The sequence below is a fragment of the Peromyscus eremicus genome, chromosome 8a (assembly GCF_949786415.1).
Source record: "Peromyscus eremicus chromosome 8a, PerEre_H2_v1, whole genome shotgun sequence".
In the NCBI taxonomy this organism is placed as follows: Eukaryota; Metazoa; Chordata; class Mammalia; order Rodentia; family Cricetidae; genus Peromyscus; species Peromyscus eremicus.
This window is the reverse complement of record NC_081423.1, coordinates 25,881,612-25,901,795: the sequence shown is the minus strand read 5'-3', so window position 1 is coordinate 25,901,795 and position 20,184 is coordinate 25,881,612.

Here is a 20,184-nt window from a genome sequence, read left to right as displayed (position 1 = left end):
TGGTTATGGCAAAGTCACTACCTGGAGGAATCAGGGAATTCCTCCAGAGGAAGCCAAATCCTAAGGAGTTTTTGGTGTTACTTGGCTTGTTATATATCAGCTGTATTCTGTTATAAAAATCATGTGTGCCTTCATAGTTTTCCCAATTGATTTTTCCCTAAGAAGGGCTAACAATGTGCACTGATCACTCTCTAGACACACACATTCCAGGCATTTGGAGAACAGCCCCAGGAAAGGCTTTCTCTGGAATCAGATATCTCCCCTAGCCATTTTCAAGGACACAAGGAGACACCACCCAGGTGGTCACCCAACTTCCGAGGACTAACAGTGATAACCACCCACATACAAGTCTCCTGACTTAAGGTAAATTCCACAAGGAGACACCGCCTAGGAGAGGTGGATGTTAAGTAATAGCTTTACACAGTTTAGCTTGGACCCTCCCTTTTATATACCAGGACTTCCAGGGTACAGAAAGGAAAAAAAAAAAAAAAGAGAATGGAAGAACTAGATGGGTAAGAACTTGAGAGGAACAAACTGAGATGGGAAGAACTAGATTGAAGGGCTAGAAGAGAGGACTAGAGGAACGAGATGGAAGATGAGGAAGAGTCAGATGGGGAAGAACAAGATGAGGAAGAGCCAGATGAGAGAGAAGGAGATGGGAGAGGAGCTGATAGGGGAAAGAACTAGATAGATGAGAACCTAGAAGGGTCAGAACTATATGAAGGAATTAAGATAGAACCTAGAGGTAGATATAGAGAAATCAGTCAATAAAGGAGCTAGACATGAGAGCAGAATAGAAGCTGTGTAGAGAGAGAACTGTCACAGAATAATAAAGTGTATGAACAAAACAAAACAAAACAAAAAAAAGGTGCATGTCTGACTGACAGGGATGTGGAAGCCCCTGATGTCTGTTTGATCAAGGACAGAGGTCCTCGACTCTGGATTGTTTTTGATGTGATTGAGCCTGGAGGGTTACCCCCCCCCCCCCCCCAGAGCACATCAGGCTGTCATTGTTCTTGGAGCTTTGTTGGTTGTTTTGTTGGGGCAAAGTTTTTTTGTGTGTCCTTGGTCTTGTGTGTAATGTATTAACTGCTCTCATTGTTGACTTGACTGTGATGGACGCTATGGGACAGTTCCCTTCTTCTCTACTAGACCTTTGCCTAGCCCACTGGAAGGATGTGTGAGCCACAATAGAGGGAACTGAGTTCCCCACCCCCACTCCCCGATTGAAGTGAGATAAACAGGTAGCTCCTGCCAGGTGGGGCTTGCATACTGCAGGAGGGGCTTGCTGGCTGTGAATGAGGCCATCGTCTCAGTGCTGATGTTCCAGTTCTTGGATTGTCTGTGTAAATGTTATTTGTTTCTGTCTACTAACCTCCCTTATTTTCTAGAGGAAGAGGAGGAAAGAGAGGCATAACAAAGGCCATCTCCGTCCCTCCCTAGCTCTCTTGCTGTCAGGACTGCAGCCAGCTGGCTGCTCTCATGAGGGTGGGGGTGCATGCTCTCCGTACAGGTGGGCAAAGACAGGAGCTTTGGACAGGGCAATGGGGAACTGCCTGCAATTGACAAAAACTGTGTGAACACTAAAGAGAGAATCTGACCCTCCCTTCCTTTACTGTGATAACTTCAAGGTCTCTTCTGCCGGCCAGCAGCTTCTCTTGTTAACCCTTCTCTGTCCTGATATTGCTTAAAAAGAAATGTTAAATTACCAGTTCAAGATACTGGGAAAATTATGCTTTTGTTTCCACAGGAAAAATAAAAATTTACATGGGTTTTGGTCATTTGAGTTCAATGGGTTACAAATACTTGCCATCATTTAAGAGAATTGGTTTCAAATTATTGTTAGTTAAGATAAAATATAATGTTTTTATAAAAAATGACTTGAGATATATATAAAAAAAATGAAACATGTTTCAGATTTCTTTGTCTTGCTATTCTGCTGTTACATTGAGACTCCAAAGGGTCATAGTTGTAAAATGTCTGTCTACTCTACAGGTATGAATGAAAATGTGGCCACATGTATGTTTGGTTTTGAATGTCTGAGTTTGCATGTCCTTTGTGTTAAGAAATGCAAGTTAATACTAGTCATCTGGCTATTCAGATACTAGTTTAAAGCATAAACTGTTTTATTTTAATATAAAAAAAACCTGAGAGGTATATTTGACTAATATATCTATAGGAGAACAAATTGCCCTGGTTATTGTTACCAAACTTAGAGATATTTTCAAGATTAGGCCTAGATTTGTTTGGCTCAGATACATTTAATAGATAATGGTCCTCAAACCTGTCCAAGATCTGATAAATATGGCATTTACATTATTTGATAAAAAGCTTACTATAGCAAACAGAGACTCTGAGCTCCCCAGCTCCTAGCAATGACTCCCAAGGTCTCCAAAGAAGATATGAAACAACGACAAGAAGATGCCACCTGAATTGTGGACAATGCTGTCCTGACACCTGTCCTGCCAAGCTATAGCTTTCTCAGCTTAGTAATTGATTGATCAATGGATTAATTAATTAAAGTTAATAAGTCTCTTTAAAAAAGATAAACAGGTTCTAAATATAGACTTACAGATGCTTTTCATTGGGCCAAGGAAATTTCAGTCCAATCTATATTTGGTTCTCTAGACAAAAAAGACACTATGGATTTCAGGGCAAATTGATAATACTACAATTACTAAGACTATGGGTCTAAAAGTTCCAAATAAGTTCATAAATTTTAACTCCTGTTCCTAGTTTATATCTGTCTCAACAGGTTTCCACTTGGCAACAGATACATCCAAGCATCATTTGCTGGTGACAACCTACTGCAAATGACTATGAGCCCTGAACTTGCTGAAAGCTGATATGGACCAATTCAGCCGATATGCATACCATCTCTTCAGCTGGTCAATAAAACGTTCCCTCTTGTCTTTGACTAACATTCTGGCTTTCCAGGGCCTTGATAACAACGTCCCAATGTCAGCAGGAAATAATTATAGAAGAGAGAAAACATCGACCCTGCTTCCCCGCCACCCTGGAATGTTAGCTCAAAAGGGAATTTCTTGTCATAGGGAACCTGAGATAAAGTTCCAAGTTGCTTGAGGATAAGGAACTCTGTCAGCCATCATAAGACTTTGGCCTTGTGCTTCTGCTAATTACTGTTGGCTCTTATATCACTGATGTCTTAACTAAATGATGATTCATGTCTGGGTACCACTAAACTGAGGATGCTAGAATTCCAATATCCACCTCGGAACCCATGACACACTTGCAGATGGCAAAAACTGAATAAGGGGAAGCTCGCTTTGCCATTGATAATGGGAAAACTCTTATGTTGTGGTCCAATTAGTCTCTGATATGGAATTCTTTGAGCAGAGAGGCAGATACACTCGAGAACCTGTGTCTATGACTATTGCCCTCTTGTTAGGTATTGGGGCATCACTGCAGGAATTGGTACAGGAACTACTGCTCTCGTGCAGAGCAACCACCTTATGCAGTTACAAATGGCTATGACTACTGACCTAGAGGCCATAGAAAGATCCATTTCTGCTCTGGAGAAATCTTTAACCTCGCTCTTTGAGGTTGTGTTACAAAACATAAGAGGTCTGGATCTACTATTTTTAAAGGAGGGGGGATTAAGTGCAGCCTTGAAGGGAGAATGCTGCTTTTATGCTGACCATACTGGTATTGTCAGGGAATCGATGGAAAAATTTAGGGAAAGGCTGGCTCAAAGAAAAAGGGAGTTTGAAAATCAGCACGGGTGTTTGACCTTTGGTCCCTGGGCCTTTCAGCGGTTGACTCGGTTTATCAAAAATCAGATTGATTCGGCCTTACCAGGACACGTCTCAATTCATTATCACCGAGTAGATTCCGAGGAGGCCGGCCAGGAGCCCCATCAAGGACTCAGATTCAGTGTCCTAAGGCCCTAACGTCCCCACGGTCCTGCTAGAGGGTACTCAACGACGGGAATAGTACAGGGCCCACGCCGGAGACAACAGCATACAGAGGTCGCCCGAGACCGGCTCAACACGGCATGCTGCCGAGCGTGGGAAGCCCCCTGTGTAGCCTAAGACAGGGACTCTCTCGGACCACCCCGGTCACATGGATTTAGTCCATTTTTGAGAAAAGAGGGGGAACTGTTGGGGACCGATTCCGGACAGCAGTGTCCTTACTTTATCAAACCTTACAAAGGCAGGAAGTTCCTGGCCTAACCGCAGGCTGTACAACTTCCTGGAATACCTGCTAATCAACCAGCTGCAGGGGCCTGGGACCAAAACGACCTCACCCTCCTTTAGGAATTTTCCATCCTTCTCTCTGTGCTTCCCCTGTTCCCCCTCCCTGCCTGAAGCCCTGTTTATAAGCTTCAACACCCAGTCAATAAACGGAGACCTCGACGCAACTCAGAATGTCTCTGTCTTCTTTTACGCGCCTGGTCTCCTTTCTCTCTCGCCCCCATTGATCTTTCAGGAGGTGCCTCCTCGGGTCTCATCAAATAACCTGGCCCGCGGGACCGGGCAACTACATACTTAGGTCTTTTCTTAGTGTATAGAAAACCTTCCTATTCAAGACAAATACAAGCCCATGTGCCCGCAAAGTGGGAAGCCTGTAAGAGGAGGTGTAGGATTTCAGCACCCTAACACTGAGCTGTGAAGAAAGTTTTTTCAATGTGCTTATTGCTGAATTTTGAATGAACTGATTTTAATGTAGAGGTATCATAAATAATTCATATTTGGGTGAGGTATTGTGAAGAGAAAAATTAGTTCAATAAATTGATGATTATAGCCTCATTGAAGATATCAAAATTCTGAGAATTTTATACTGAGTAATGTTTGGTCCAGAAACACTATGTTTAGCTATTCCCCTTAAAATAATATCTGGGAGAAGAAGAAATATCAAAGAACCAAACATTATTAATCTAATAAACAAATCACATAGATAAGCTACAAGAAACAGTCTAAACAATTATAAGAAAATGACAGGCAATAGTCTAATAATGACTGTAAATATAAATGAGTTAAATTATCTACTTAAATACATAAATTGGATGAATGTATTAAAATCCTAACAAGACACTGCTTACAAGACAATGTGACTCACCAGTAAACATACACACAAGCTGAAAGTGACATTGGGAAAACTAATTCACAATGAAACACACTTCTAAACCTTGAGAACCAGCTATACTTTTATCAATGAACAGAAAGTATAAGGAAAAAAATGTAAGGAGAGACAATTTACCACAATCAAGAGATCAAGTCATATAAGAGACACAAAGGCTATAAAATGAAATGTAGACAGTGTTGGAACACCATTTTTTTTAACCTTTTTTCATATTTGCTTGTTTGTTTATTCATTTGCCCCATGAGTGGCAAGTGAGTCTGACTCATTGGCCTGCTCTTGGGATCCTTTTCGTCCTACTGGGTTGCTCTATCCAGCCTTGGTATGAAGATTTGTGTCTAGTCTTACTGTAACTTGTTATGCCATATTCAGTTGATATTCCTGGGAGGCCTGCTCTTTTCTGAAGGAAAAAAGAGAAGAAGTAGATCTGGAGGATGTGAGATGGGAGGAATGGAAGGAAGGGAAACTGTCATCTGGGTGTAATGTATGAGAGAAGAATAAAAAAGTTAGATTTTCTTATCCTGATTACAGTTTCCCCTCCTATTCTGCCCAGTTTCTCCTCACCTTCCCTATCATCTCGATCTACTAACTTTCTATCTCTCATTAGAAAAGAACAGACTTTTATGAGGTAACAACAAAAATACAACAAATTGAAGATAATAACACACAATGAAAACCATCACATTGAAATTAGACAAGGCAAAACAACAGAAGGAAAAGAGGCCCAAGAGAAGGGACCAGAGTCAGAGACCCAAACACTATGGAGTCACATAAACACACTAAACTGAAAGATAAAATATATATGCTAAGGATCTGGTGGAGACCAATGTAGGCCCTGTACTTCACTCAGTTGATTTAAAGGGGCTTGTTCTACTGGTGTACTCCATCAACTCTGGCTCTTATACTCTTTTTGCCTCATCTATCACAGGGTTTTCTGAGCTTGAGGGGAGGGATTTGATATAGATATCCTATTTAGAGTTGTATGTTCCAAGGTGTCTCTTTCCATGTAATGTTTGACTGTGGGTCTCTGTGGTAATATTTTATTTGTGCTGAAATGTGGTGATATTTTATTTGTATGTTAATAAATAAAGTTTGCCTGGAGATCAGAGGAAATAGCAAGCCATTTTAAGTAAACACAGAAGTCAGGCAGTGGTAGCACATGCCCTTAATCTGATCACTTGGCAGGCAGGGTCTCTGTGTGTTCAAGGCCATACTAGGGAACAGAGCCAAGCATGGTGACACATGCCTCTAATCCCAATACCAACTATAGAGACCTAGAGTTCTGTACAGATAGGCAGAGACAAGGAAATAAGGTAGCTGGGCTAAGAGCCAATGAGAGGACAGAAGAGCAAGGCAATAAAAGCCTGGGTAGTTAGGAAGTCGTGGCATTTTGGAAGTTGTAGAGCTGGTGAGGTAATGTTGGTTGGTGGCTTTCATTGTTTCCCTGATCTCTAAGGCTTACACCCCTATATTTGGCTCCATGTTTTTTATTTAATAAGGCCATTTAGAAATTCGGCTACAGATTTTTCCCATCTGCTGTAGGAGGAAGCTTCTCTGATGTTGACTGAATAAGGCACTGATCTGTAAGTATAACACAGTATCAATAGGACCCATTTTCTTGTTATGCATTTATTTTTTTGTAGACCACTAGTATTTGGTTTTACCCTAGATCTTTGGGATACTAGTCTGTGGTTCTCGGTCACCAAAGCAGTGTCAGGTGTGGGTTCCAACTCCTGGAGTGGGCCTTAAGTAAAATCAGACATTGGTTGGTTGCTTCTATAAGCTTTGTGCAACCATTACTCTAGCATATTTTCCAGGCAGGACAGATTATAGATCAAAAGGTTTTGTGGCTGGGCTGGTGTTTATGTTGCTCTTTTGGTAGGCTGCAGAATACCTTCCCATACCAAAAACACTAGGAGTGAAGGTTCAATGTAGGCACTAGCTTGATTTCTACATGTTCAATAAATTGTATGGGTGTTGTCTTCTGCAACTGGGGCCTTGCTGTCTGTGAGTTTGTGGAGAGCAGCCTATTCTCTTGGCAAAAGCCTGGTTTGGGATTTCCATGGAACCCCTTTGGCCAACAACTCAAATGAATGCAACCTAGTCCCAGTACTGGAAGCTTAGTTTGGTGACAATAGATGGCCAGTTGGGGTTCTGTTTCCCTCATTATTTGGTGACTTCATTAGGATTGCCTTCAGGTTTTAGGAAGTTTCCACTGCACCATGTTTCTGTACTACCTCTCAAGTGCCACTTGATTCAAGTAATCTTTCCTCGCATTCCCTGCCTCAACTCCATTTCCCCTTCTTTTTCCCACCTGATTGTCTTGTTCCTGTCCCCCACTACCCACCCCCAATCCAACCATAAAATCTATTCAATTTCCCCCTCCCAGGGAGATCCATGTGTCGTTCCTCCCCAGTCCCTTCCTCTATACCTAACATTTCTAAGTCTAAGAATTATAGCTTGGTTATCATTTATTTAATGGCTAATCTCCAGATATCAGTGAATAGGTACCACATTTATCTTTCTGGGTCTGGGTTACCTCACTCACAATGATTTTTTTTTTTTAGTTCTATCCATTTGCCTGAAAATTTCATGATGCCAGTTTTTAAGAGCTGAGTAATACTCTATTATGTGAATGCATCACATTTTCTTCATTCTTCTGTCGAGGGACAGAATTTCTGGCTGTTGAATATGAATAGAGTAGCAATGAACATGGTCGAGCAAGTGCCCTTATGGAAGAATGAAGTGCCCTTCAAATATATGTCCAAGAGCTGTATAGCTGGATCTTAAGGTAGATCAATTCCTATCTTTCTGAGGAACTGCCATACTGATTTCTACAGTGGTTGTACAAATTTGCACTCCCACAAGGAATGAATGAGTGTTCCTATCCATTGCCAGCACTCCAAATCCTTTCCAGCATGACTTGTCTGTAGCTAGAAGGTTTCTCCTGTCCTGTCCCACCCTGCGGCCCCACAGCTACTTATAAAATAATCACTCAGAGGCTTAATATTATTTACAAAGTATATGTCTAAATGGCTTACATTTCATACTGGCTAGCTCTATCATCTTAAATTAACCCATTTTTATTAATTTATGTTTTGCCACATGGCTATGCTGGCATGTTGCTCCTTGGGCAGCAGGTGGGTTAGGGTCTTTTCCACCACTGCCTTTCTTCTTCTTCTTTCTCTCTTGGATTTCCTGCCTGGCTATAACCTGACTCGCCATAGGCCAGAGCAGCTTCTTTATTAGCAAATCAAAGCAACACATATTCACAGCATATGGAAAGACCATCTCACAGCACTTGTCACATGTGTTATTCACCTTAGACATTTTGACAAGTGTAAGAGGAATCTCTTCCAGAAAACCCAGTTTCAATTTTCAGCACCTACATAGCATTTCATAGCCACCTGTAATGCTGGTCTCAGGGGATCTGATGCCCACTTCTGGCTTCCACAAGCACTTCACACACATGGTGCCCAGACAAATATGCAGTCAATATACCTAGACATATAAAAATAAAGGTTACAATTTTATTTTGAATTTGTGGAAGAAAACAAATAATAAAAATTAACGCAAAAAATGCAATAGAATCTAAAGAGATTTTAAAAGGGTCAATAAGAAAAACTGTTGAATCTTTGAAAAGAGAAAGAAAATTTTTAAAACTTTAATTAATTAAAGAGGAATGTGGATTATGAAAGGGTACCTAATCACAGAGGAAAGTCTGTTTGTAGGAGATAATAATTTTATACATAGAAAAACCTAAGTATTCTATACAATGACTGTTAGAACTCATAATCTAAGACAGTAGTAATGTACACACATATCATGTAAGAACCAGTACTTTTTCTTTTACTTTTTTTTGGTTTTTGGAGACAGGGTAATCCTGTGTAACCCTAGCTACCATGAAACTTGCTCTGTAGACCAGGCTGGCCTTGAGTCACAGAGATCCACCTGCTTTTGCCTCCCAAGTGCTGAGATTAATGGTGTGCTCCAACAATGCATAACTGAGCTAGCACCATTTATATATGCCCATAATTACTTCCCCCAAATAGCTTTATGAAAAGAGTGCTATATGAGTAAGAGCCAATAAAAAATAAACAACTACTGGAATGAAACACATGCATAATGAAGATGCAAAATACTAGTGAACGATATTGACAATAATGCTGAAAGACATAAAACCCTTCCATATTCATGACTTACAAGAATTAATACCATAAAAATGTCAATACTACTCAGAACAATCCATAGATTCAGTATAATTCCCATCATAACGTTAATGACACTCTTCACAGAATAAGTATCCTGATATTCATGGTTATTCACAAAAGACTCCAGATAGATAAACATTTTGAATGAAAAAAACTAAGATGGAAGTGTCAACATGTATGGTTTCAGAGCATACTACAGAACCATGATAAACAAAGAATAACCAAAACAGCAGAGTACTGGCATAAAGACAGATATATAGAACAATGGAACAGTACAGATACCCCATAAAATGTTCATATCTATATCCAAGTTATTGTGGAAAATCTTGCAGGAACACATTGGGAAAAGGACAGCATTTTCAACAAATGGTGCTTAGAAAACATGATATTCACATGCAGAATATTAGATTTGATTTGTTGGGAAAGTAGGCTTGTCAGTGAGATAAACATACCAGCAAACTGGTCCATAGTGAGGGAAGGTTAATATAAACCATAGACTGATAAGACTCCATTCACCATCAGATTATTGTTATGTATAACTTTTGAAGGGCTTTACTAGCTTCTGAAGGTTTCAGACTGTGTCTTAGAAACAGCTATCAGAAATGGAATCCAAGAGAACATGTCAGAAGTAAAAGAAAATCCAAGATTGGCCAGTTACATGGACAGAGAAATGTCTCATAATTATGACAGAAGATTTTATAGAGGTCAAATTTATGTAACACATTCTGAAATAGGGCCAGATGACTCATAGAAAAGTCATTGATTTTAGGCTTCCTGTTTTTTACTTCTGTGCAAATATTCAACCTTCTCTGAGAGACTTTCCATTATGACAGTCACTCATGTATTTTATCCAATAATATTTATTCACTGTGCATGATAGCCTAGCCTACTATTAAACTTATATAAGAGGGCTGGAGATACACCTCAGTAGTTAATAATGCCAACTGCTCTTGCAGAGGACCCAGGTTCTGTTCCTGGAACCTACATCAGGAAGGTAACAATCAGCCAACCTCCAGATCCAGGAGAGCCAACATCTTCTGGCCTCTTCAGAAACTGCAGGTATGGATGCACATAAGTGCATGCACCCACACATACACACACACACACACACACACATATGAAAATGTATAAATAATTAATTCAAAAACAGTATATTTTACAGGCAGCCAAATTTCATAGTTCATATTCATTTTGATAGTAGTAATAACAACTAACGTTCACTGGTTGATTTTTTGTTGAGTCTGCACCATGCTAAGCAATTCAAATTTTATATCATTTAAAATGTTCAATTCTAGGAAGTGGCAGTTGTTATCTTTGATATGTATATGAAGTTAATACACACAGTATTTGTAGCCTGAAAACGGTAGCATGATATTGAACTCAGCTACTATGACAGCAATAGCAGAAATGAAACCTGGTGAAATGGTGCTCTTTATGTGGTACGTATGTACACCTGGGCTTTCCAGATATTGGAGCCCAACTGACTTCAAAGGTGTATACAAGGATGTTTTCATATGAATCTAGCAGTTGAATTAACAGAACAAATAGAGCTGATAGTGTTCTTTGTTGCATGGCATCCACTCCATGTTGGATTTAAATCTAGCAAAAGAGTTGAGTAAAGCAAATTGACATTCTTTGCCCAGTGGTTTGGTTTTTTTTTTTACATTTTTTAAAACTATTTTTAACCAGGGATATCAGTATCTTCCTGTCTATACTTTTACATCATCAACCCTCTGAATCTCAGGTTACTATATGTGGACAGGAACTACAATACCAGCTCTTGTGAGTCTCTTCCACTGTGTTGACTGCAGGATTTGAGACATCTCTGCCACCCATCCCACCCCAATGCCTCTCTCATCAGTTCTCTTTTTCTGAAGAACAAACACCACTTGGTATCGGAATTCTATTCTCTTCATCTCTCCATTTCTGCCTTGATGCAGATTCTACAAACAGCAGCATTTACTCTGTTGCGTGTTGATGTATGTGGCAGTATATGTTCATTTGAAGTGCAACACAGATGATTCACTTACACATGTGTCTAACAGTAGCAGCCCACCTTAAATAAGCACACATCAGTAAAGCATGGGAGCACGTGTGTGTGTGTGTGTGTGTGTGTGTGTGTGTGTGTGTGTGTCCACCTTTGTTCAACAGAAAAAAGAAACTAAAATAAAATACTGTTAAAAAGTCTTTGATAACATCTAATATATTTGTGTTGTGTTTACATATTGGAACTTCTATGCTTGAATGAAACAATTTCTACAAGTATATATTTTATTGTCAAGTAAATATATTTCCAGTTACATTATCACCTGTGGAAGGGTGCTCTTCTGCCAAAAGTTTCCTTGCTGGATGGGTACAGGATACCAGTACTTCTTTAATGTGTAATTTAAGTTCACTAGAGCCACTAACTTGAAATGTGTCCATGACATTATGACTTATGTCCCCATTACACTTAAATGAATTTATTTGCTACTGAGTTCTACTTCTGTAATAAAGATTTCATATTATTTTGTTAACAATGCAATTAGATACTTTACACTTTGTGAAGGTACAGTTCTTAGGTAACATTTTCACTAATGTAAGTCCACCTTTTATCTTTCACAAATTTTAAGACACATGTAACTTTTAAGACTTTCAGATGTGACTGACTGAAGTGCTGGAATAAATTAAAACAATTTTCAGTGGACTGGTTTGCACTCACTGTGTATTCATTTTTCTTTTCATATATTCATTTTTCTTCACACTGGTTTCTGAAATACTGATCATGCTAATACAATGTAGTTATATTAAATCTCTATCTGTCTCCCCCCTCCTCTCTCTCTCTCTCTCTCTCTCTCTCTCTCTCTCTCTCTCTCTCTCTGCAAAAAGACTGATCTGGAGCAGTATAAATCTCTCTTAAATGTACAAATACATGAAGAGTGAATGTTCCAGGAAGAAGTATAACCCAATATCAACCATCATCACACTATGACTGTCATCTAGTATGTAGATTTCCACATGTATATTTTAGTGGAATATTATATAAGCTTGGTCTAAAAATCAATGTTTGAGAAAGAAACATAACAAGCAAGTGTACTGAAATCTCCTTTAGTCTAATATTTAATGCTATAACCTAGTATTTTTTCTCTCTTGTGCAAAGTAGAAAGTATTTTAATAAGAAGAAAAATTACTCAGTAAGTAAGAATATTTGCCATCAAGGCTTAGAATTCAAGTTGGAGTCCAGAACAACACAGAATAGAAGGAAAGTGCAGAATCCTATGAGTTGTCAACCGATCTCCACATGTGTGCCAGGACGTGCATGCCCATACACATAAAACACACACACATGCATGCATGCACGCACACACACATGCACACATACACAAATAAATAAATGAAAAATTTTAAAATAGTATTTTAAAAGATTATCTTTCGCATGTGTTCACATACCCATATATGCACACATACAAATATATGACCATTTATATACACATGTGTATAAACATATAAATATATTTATATGCATATATATATATATATATGGAAGGAATTGAAAAAATAAACTAATGTTTATTTTGTCAAACTAAAGTTTATTCTGTCAATGCTTACTCCAGACAGTATTATGTATCATGCCTTGTGCTGTGTGATATGGAAGCAGCTAGTGATCACATTGGGAAAGGGAGACATTTAAACACAACATAAGATTTAACTATGACTGATCCAATATAATACCATTCCTACTTGAGAGAGAATATCTAATTGAAGAATCAATATCAGCTATTTAGGGCAGAAAACATGGCTGTGGCATTTATATGTAAACTGAAACTGAGTTGTAATAAATTCAGAAACAGCAATTAGTAATCTTTGTGTAAGACACACTCCTTAGATGATAAATTCTAGACTTTCTCATGGATAGCCCCTTAGTGTCAAACACTTCAAGGAAGGAAGGAATGTTAGCCATTAAATCTGTGAAATACCATCTAGTACCAAGGCATGCTATTTTGCAGCCAAAGAGGGACGAAATCGGTTTTTAGAAGAACACGTCATTTCCCCATTCCTGGGTTTGTTTCCTCCATAAATTATTTTCTCATTTTGGTGACCCGAGAAAGGACTATAAAATCGTGGAAGAAGCCAGAATTGAACAAAAGGCAAATAATAAACTAGAAGCTATAATAGTGTTTGGTCTCAGGAAGTCCATATGTTTAGAAATGGAGGTAGACTGGTGGTGAATAAAGCCAGAAATTCTCAGGAACTTGTGAAACAGGTTCCCTGTCCACAAAAAGGAATCACTTTCTAAGCTCTGGAAGAAGGGACACGGCTCTACATTGATATGTGCTTGCGGTTGCCCCAGCCCCTACTCACAAGTACCTTTAATATATTTCAAAACCCCCACAGTAGCATCCTGGCCCTCCTCACCTCCCAGGGCTTCCCTCCTCACAAATACCCATGTGTTCTCTGTCAAGGCAGTGATTCCCTCTGCTAGCTATCTAGATTATCTCTGCTCTCTAGCCTCTCTCATATATAACCCTGGCCATGTCCAGTCTGCTGGTCACATACAGTCTACTTTTTCTTTCCTTTGGATGATTCCAGATGCCTCTGGATATTTTCTCTCTCTTATTCACAAAAAAAATCTTCCCCCTAATAATGGAGCAGAAATTTCAGTACTTTCTTTGCTGAAGCCCTTTTGCATAAAAACAATATGTTTCTTGATGATGTGAATCTCGTCTGACAGGTTCTGGAATATCCTAAAGAAACCTCCATTCTTCCAAATCTCATGCAGCAATCAGATGTTAAAAGAGGAGAGGCAAGATGGCGTTTTGAGATCTAGCTCTTCTCCATGGCATCAGAGCTATTCCTGAAGGACACACATCTGCATACCTGGCTTCCACACCACCATTTCCATCCAGATACTTTCAAAACCTATGAGATAGCAGGGAAGAATTACGCAGCTCTCTTATGCCTTTCAGACTTGCATATATCTCCATGTTTCCCCACTCACCAAGCCCAGGGGGAAATACTTTGTAGCCTGCTGATTTTTTTCTTCTTTCATATTCTTCAAACTATCTTGTTTATGCCACAAGCTTAGTGTTTTGTTTTGTTCTTTTTTTTTTCTGGAAACAAGCAAGACAAATGTGTATTTTCTGCTTCCTAAGTTGCCACAAATTCTCTTCAGGCAAGAGAGGATAGAATTTGTTACCTGCTTACAGAAGGGAAAGGGGCAATAAAAGAAACATGAACAGAGTGGCATTAGAGCTTGTTAAAAGTTTGAAATATTTGCCAAGGAAATACAGAATGGTAGTGTTTTGGCAATAGATTTAAAGAGAACCCAAAACAGAAGATCTATAGCGGCTGGGATAAAATTGAGCATTCATGACAGTCTCCAGATTCTAAATTCCTACAGCAGCTGTACCTCTGCCTCGGCCTGATAACAGCCTGATCACATTGTTACTGTGCACCTGTCATACTCCGCCTAGACGCCGGTACAAAATCTTGGTTTTCTTGTTATTTTCCTTTTCAACACAAACACTTCAGAGTTTGGCACCTAATAGCTAAACCTAAGACCACTGAATATTTGCTCAATCAATGAATACAGAAAATCTGTATTTCAATTGTGGTATTTCACATATATGATGGTCAAATAGACATATTAGCATAATGGTTAAGAGAGCCTGATAAGTGAACAGTAAACTTTCGATGACAGCATCAATCGTTTATGTTTGTATATTTGCAATCACAAAAGACATAGCACATAATAGATTTACATGATGGCATTTAAGAAAGTGTGGCATACATTATGTACCCTCTCTCATTCTTACTCTCTCCCCACTCCATTCTTTTACTCTTTTTTCTCCTTTCTTCCTACTCCTTTCATCCTTTCTTATTTCCGCAGCGTTTTGATGTTGTACAATTTTCTTCTAACTGAAACATTTCCCTCTAGGAGGAAGGAAAACATCATGAGACCGAGGAAGTGAATCCACTTCACTTGTTTTGGAAAGCTGAAACATGGAAGTCTCCTGAGGACTCCTTGCTATTGGTTACAGAAGCACTCAGCTGTTGTAGGAAGAGATTCTGACCGGGCAAACTCAAGAGGATATTCTTAGACCTAGAGAAATGCCTGCAAATGTGCAGGACTTTGGAGATGTAGCTTTTATGACCCATATTGTGGTGGGCTTTTCACGGATGCAGCTGTGTTTGAATCATGTCTGTTCCTGGAAGTAACCCCTCATCCATACTCGCGTTAGTAACCCAGTGAAAGTCCATTGTGTCAGTAAGCTGACTTTGGTATGATCATTACATTGTTCTGTCCTGAGTTCCCACTCTGGGCTGAGTAAACGTACTCCCCAGGACAAGTTTCTCCACTAAAACTGTCAAACTCACAGATCCCCCTGCCTTGGTCTCCTGAGAGCTGGCCTGGTAAGTGTATGCCAATATACCTGATTGGTTTTATAATATAATATTTCAAATATTCCAGTGATAATTGTGAAAGTATATATGTGACATAATTATCTGTCATATCATACTCACACACATTATTGAGAAAAGTAGCATAACACTTAGAAAACACAATACATAGAGATTAACATATTTAAAAATCTGAGCTTTAGGACTAAAGCTGCTGTGTTGTTACTGAATCTGGATATTTTGGAGAAGAGACTTAAATAGATTTAAGAGGGAAATTGATAATGATGGTGTAGCTATAAACAAAATAATGTCAATGTAATAGTTATAAAAGTCTAATAATGCTTTATAGCAGAGAGAGGAAAACAGTTAAATTGTAGAGTAGATATTATAAATCACTAGGTAATAAATAGATTTGTTATTAAAACAATTGTACCCTAATTAGGAAAATAAAATAGGTTCCCACTATTGCTCATTTACAAAATTATATTCTGGATAACTAAGTCTTTGAAAACTGAAACTACTGGAAGAAATATAAAAGAGATTTCAGCTCTTGGAAAGAAATACTTTACTAAAATGCCAAGACTATGCTGTTAAGGTGAAACAAAAATAAATTTGACCTTATTAAAATATCTGTCTGACCAAATGTGCCATATGAAGTAACAGACTGGAAAATAAATTACTGAGCAAGTAAAAGCAAAGGGTTTTCTCTCTGTCTGTCTGTCTGTCTGACTATCCTATCCTATCCTATCCTATCTTATCTATCTATCTATCTATCTATCTATCTATCTATCTATCTATCTATCTATCTATTATCTATTATCTATCTATCCATCTTTGAACAACTGAATAACAGAATACAGATAAATTTTTAAAAATCAGTAAAAGCCATTCAAATCTGAAAAACATATAGTCATTAAATACTAAAAATAGCTTAAGCTTAAGGAGATGCAAATTTAAGCAAAAAGGAGACATTATCACACACTTTGGCCATATGACAAGGAGAAAATAAGCTAGTACTGACTTGGAAGCTTTCTCTCTCATAGTTAGAGTTCATAGTACCAGTAAGTGTTATATAAGCTGTTTGGGGGGGTCATTGCCAACAGTGTTATCCAGCTGTTAACACTATACACTATAATGATGACCTATTTAGCCAGATGTGTTCATTAGTATTGCTTTTTTTTCCCTAGGTACCCTGTCCCCATCAGTTGCTTTCCCATCTCTCCAATAGAATCACTTAGATATGAAAGGAAACCTCATGCATTGTATCCTAACAGGGAACATTTTGTCATTTAAAATAATATGAGCCAAGCATGGTGGCTCTTGCCTTCAATCCAGCACTTGGATGGCAAAGGCAGGTGGATCTCTGTGAGTTCAAGGCCACCCAGGATACTCAGGACTACATAGACCCTGTCTCAAAAGACCAAAATGAAACAGAATAACAATATGGATGATGTGATCTTAAACTTTGTTTTTTGTCATTGTCTCTGGGATTTTTCCCTTTACAGGATGGTAGGTTTGGAGTTTGTATCCTACCCAAGCCAGACAGAATCCATGTTTAATTGAATGACATTCTGCTTGCTCTTCTGTAACATTACTCTGGAGCTCATCATTTGGCTAGAGTCCAAGATATGGTCCTCTTCTTCCTTTACTTCAAGCACCAGATACATAGGCAGATTCTAGGGCATGGGTAGCACTGCCAGAAGAGGAATCTCAGCAGTCCCTTAGTAGCCCAAATGGGTTTGTGCAGTTTTCTAAAGTGCTTATTCTACTCCATAGAGGTGTGAGATTCATTAAGCAGCAAGTTCATTAAGTAACTTCCAATTAGCTAGATTTTCCCTGCTGCCAAGGAAGGAGGAAAGGAACTCTACACTATCTAGGTTTGCTCTCTAGTGTGTCACCCAGCTCATCCAAATGTCAACACTGTGTCGTCATAATATGAAATTTTGCTTTCACTTTGGAAAATGGCCTACCCCATTGCAAAAGCTGGTGGTAGAAATCTACTCAAGTTGCCCTGGGCAAGAAACATAAATTTAAAATAAAAGCACAGGGACTTCATGGGAAACCTAGTGATAGACAAGACACCCAGATTATGAAGGAGTTAAATTTAAGGGATGCTGTCAGATATCTAGGAAGTTGCTCTTAAAAGGTTTGGGTTGCAGGGCTCATTGCTGCTGCTCTCTGAAGGACTACTGCATTTCTGTTCCTCCCCTTTCCGCTAACAGACCTTATGGATTGCCCAGCATCCAGGGAAGACACTACGTCCGGCATGAGATACCTGAGGGGAAAAAAAAAATCTACATACACTATGCTCTTATGTCTGTTAACTTTATTCCTCTCAGACAAAATTCTATCTTTACAGCTACAGCTCCGTCAGGCATTCAGGGCAGGAATAAATCTAGATACACCAAGCTCTTCATCCGTCTGCTATATTTCTCTGGGATGAAATCCTGTCTACATAGCTTCAGTTCCATCCTGACACTCAGTTCCTCATTGTCCCCTCATTTACTGCCCTCTCATAGTCCTGCTAGCAACTAAGCTCTTATGCTTCCAGCTTCATCTTCGTTCTCTCTTTCTTCGCCCTCTATCTCTACTTGCTCTCTACTTCTGGCTCTGATGAACTCTACAAGAGTTCTGCCTTAGTGTCTAGAAAACCTCTGTGTTCTTCCCTTCTCCCTCCTTCTGTCTCCTCTACAGAAAACGCCTGTTCCTTCTTCCCCTCCTGCAGTTCTCTGCCTCCTCAGGAATGCTGCTCCACTCTACCTTCCACCTTGATATGTAAAAACGTCTTTTGTTCTTAGTCAATTGCTCTGGAGAGCCTCAAGGCAAGGGGATGGTCTGAGCTTCATTTGTACAAGAAACAAATCTAGGTATCTGCCACCTGCTTGGCTTTGCATACTATGACCTTATCCAAGTACTGGCCCAAGCAGGAAGTTAACACACATTCTATGAGAACTGTGAGCATAAGAGATTCATAACCAGGCACAGCTGAATATTAAGCTGTGTAACACCAAATAGTCCATGCTAGATGGTTTCCCACTTAACTGACCCTTGGCCCGGTCAAGGTATAGCTTTAATACACAGCTGGACTCCTTATAACATATTCTTGTGGCTCATGACAAGACCTTTTATGGCTGTTGTTTGAAATAACTTTAATCCACCCTCCCCTATCACTATAGCCTCAGTAAATGATGCAGATTCTAGTTTCTTAGCTCCATTTCCAAATACCTAAGAGAAAAGATTTGATTTGGCCAAACACAATGAAAAGAAAGATGATGATAGTAACAATGGTTTTAGTATTGTGGATGGATGCTTCATTTCTTGGTTACTATGGGTATGCTTATGAGAAACAACTTCATCTGTGTTTATTCCATCCTTATCACAGCCGATACCCCCATTTTATAGATGGAGAAGGTGGCACCTAGAGGGGATAAATCATTTGGTTATATGTCTAGTAATGCACAGTATTAGTTATGTTTTCTAAAGCAACAGAGCTGATGGAATAAATGCCTATATATTAAAAAGTAGATTTATTAGGGTAACTCACAGGCTTTGGTCCAGCTAGTTTAGCGGTGGTTGTCCCCTCCGGGAAAGGCCAAGAACTCAGTAGATGTTCAGTCCATGATGCTGGATCTCTCAGCAGTCCTAAAAGGTGCTGGTGTACTGGAGGATTCTTAGAGAGCTGTTGCTCTTCAGTCTACTTGGGAATCATGAGTAATTAGTTTCTAATACCAGTGAAGGAATGGACAGGATAGATGGATATTTGGACAGGATAGATGAACTTGCCAGTGAGAGTAATGGCTAGCAGACAAAAATCCAGAAGTTCTTTCTTCCATGTTCTTTTATGTGGGCCAGAAGATGTGGCCCAGATGTAGGATGGGTCTTCCTACTTCAAATGATCCAATCAAAAAAAAAAAAAAAAAAAAAAAAAAACCCTCACAGGCATACCCAGCATTTTGAGTTTTAGTTGATTCCAGGTATAGACAAGTTGTTAACCAAGATTAACCATCACAGCACCCAAATTACTGAATCCCCCAATATTCAAATCTGCTAAAGTTCAAAACAACATCAGGTAGCACAAATACAGAAAGGTCCTGTTCCATGTCTAGTTTTGTTTTCATGACTCATTCAGAGGGGAACTGTCAGGTGTTATTTAGACAACCCCTCTGTAGTCATCTACAGGAGCCTCTTCCTTTTCCTCAGTTATCCAGTGAAGAACTCATGCTTTTAAAGACTCAGAAATATCTTCCAAGCTTTTCATCCACCTCACTTCTCTTTGCTTCCTATATTGTAGTTTCTCAGTTACTAATATTATTTTTAAATACAAGTACTGTCTCACCTCTGAGCTCCTCACAAAGCTCAGGGAAGATTTTTCCTAATGTATATTTGACTTCAATTCTGAACTCCAGTCTAATAGACTACATTTTCTGTTTTCTATGGATTAGCCACTAGTCCCCGTCTTCTGCCACAAATGCCTCCTTACTCTATGACTTCA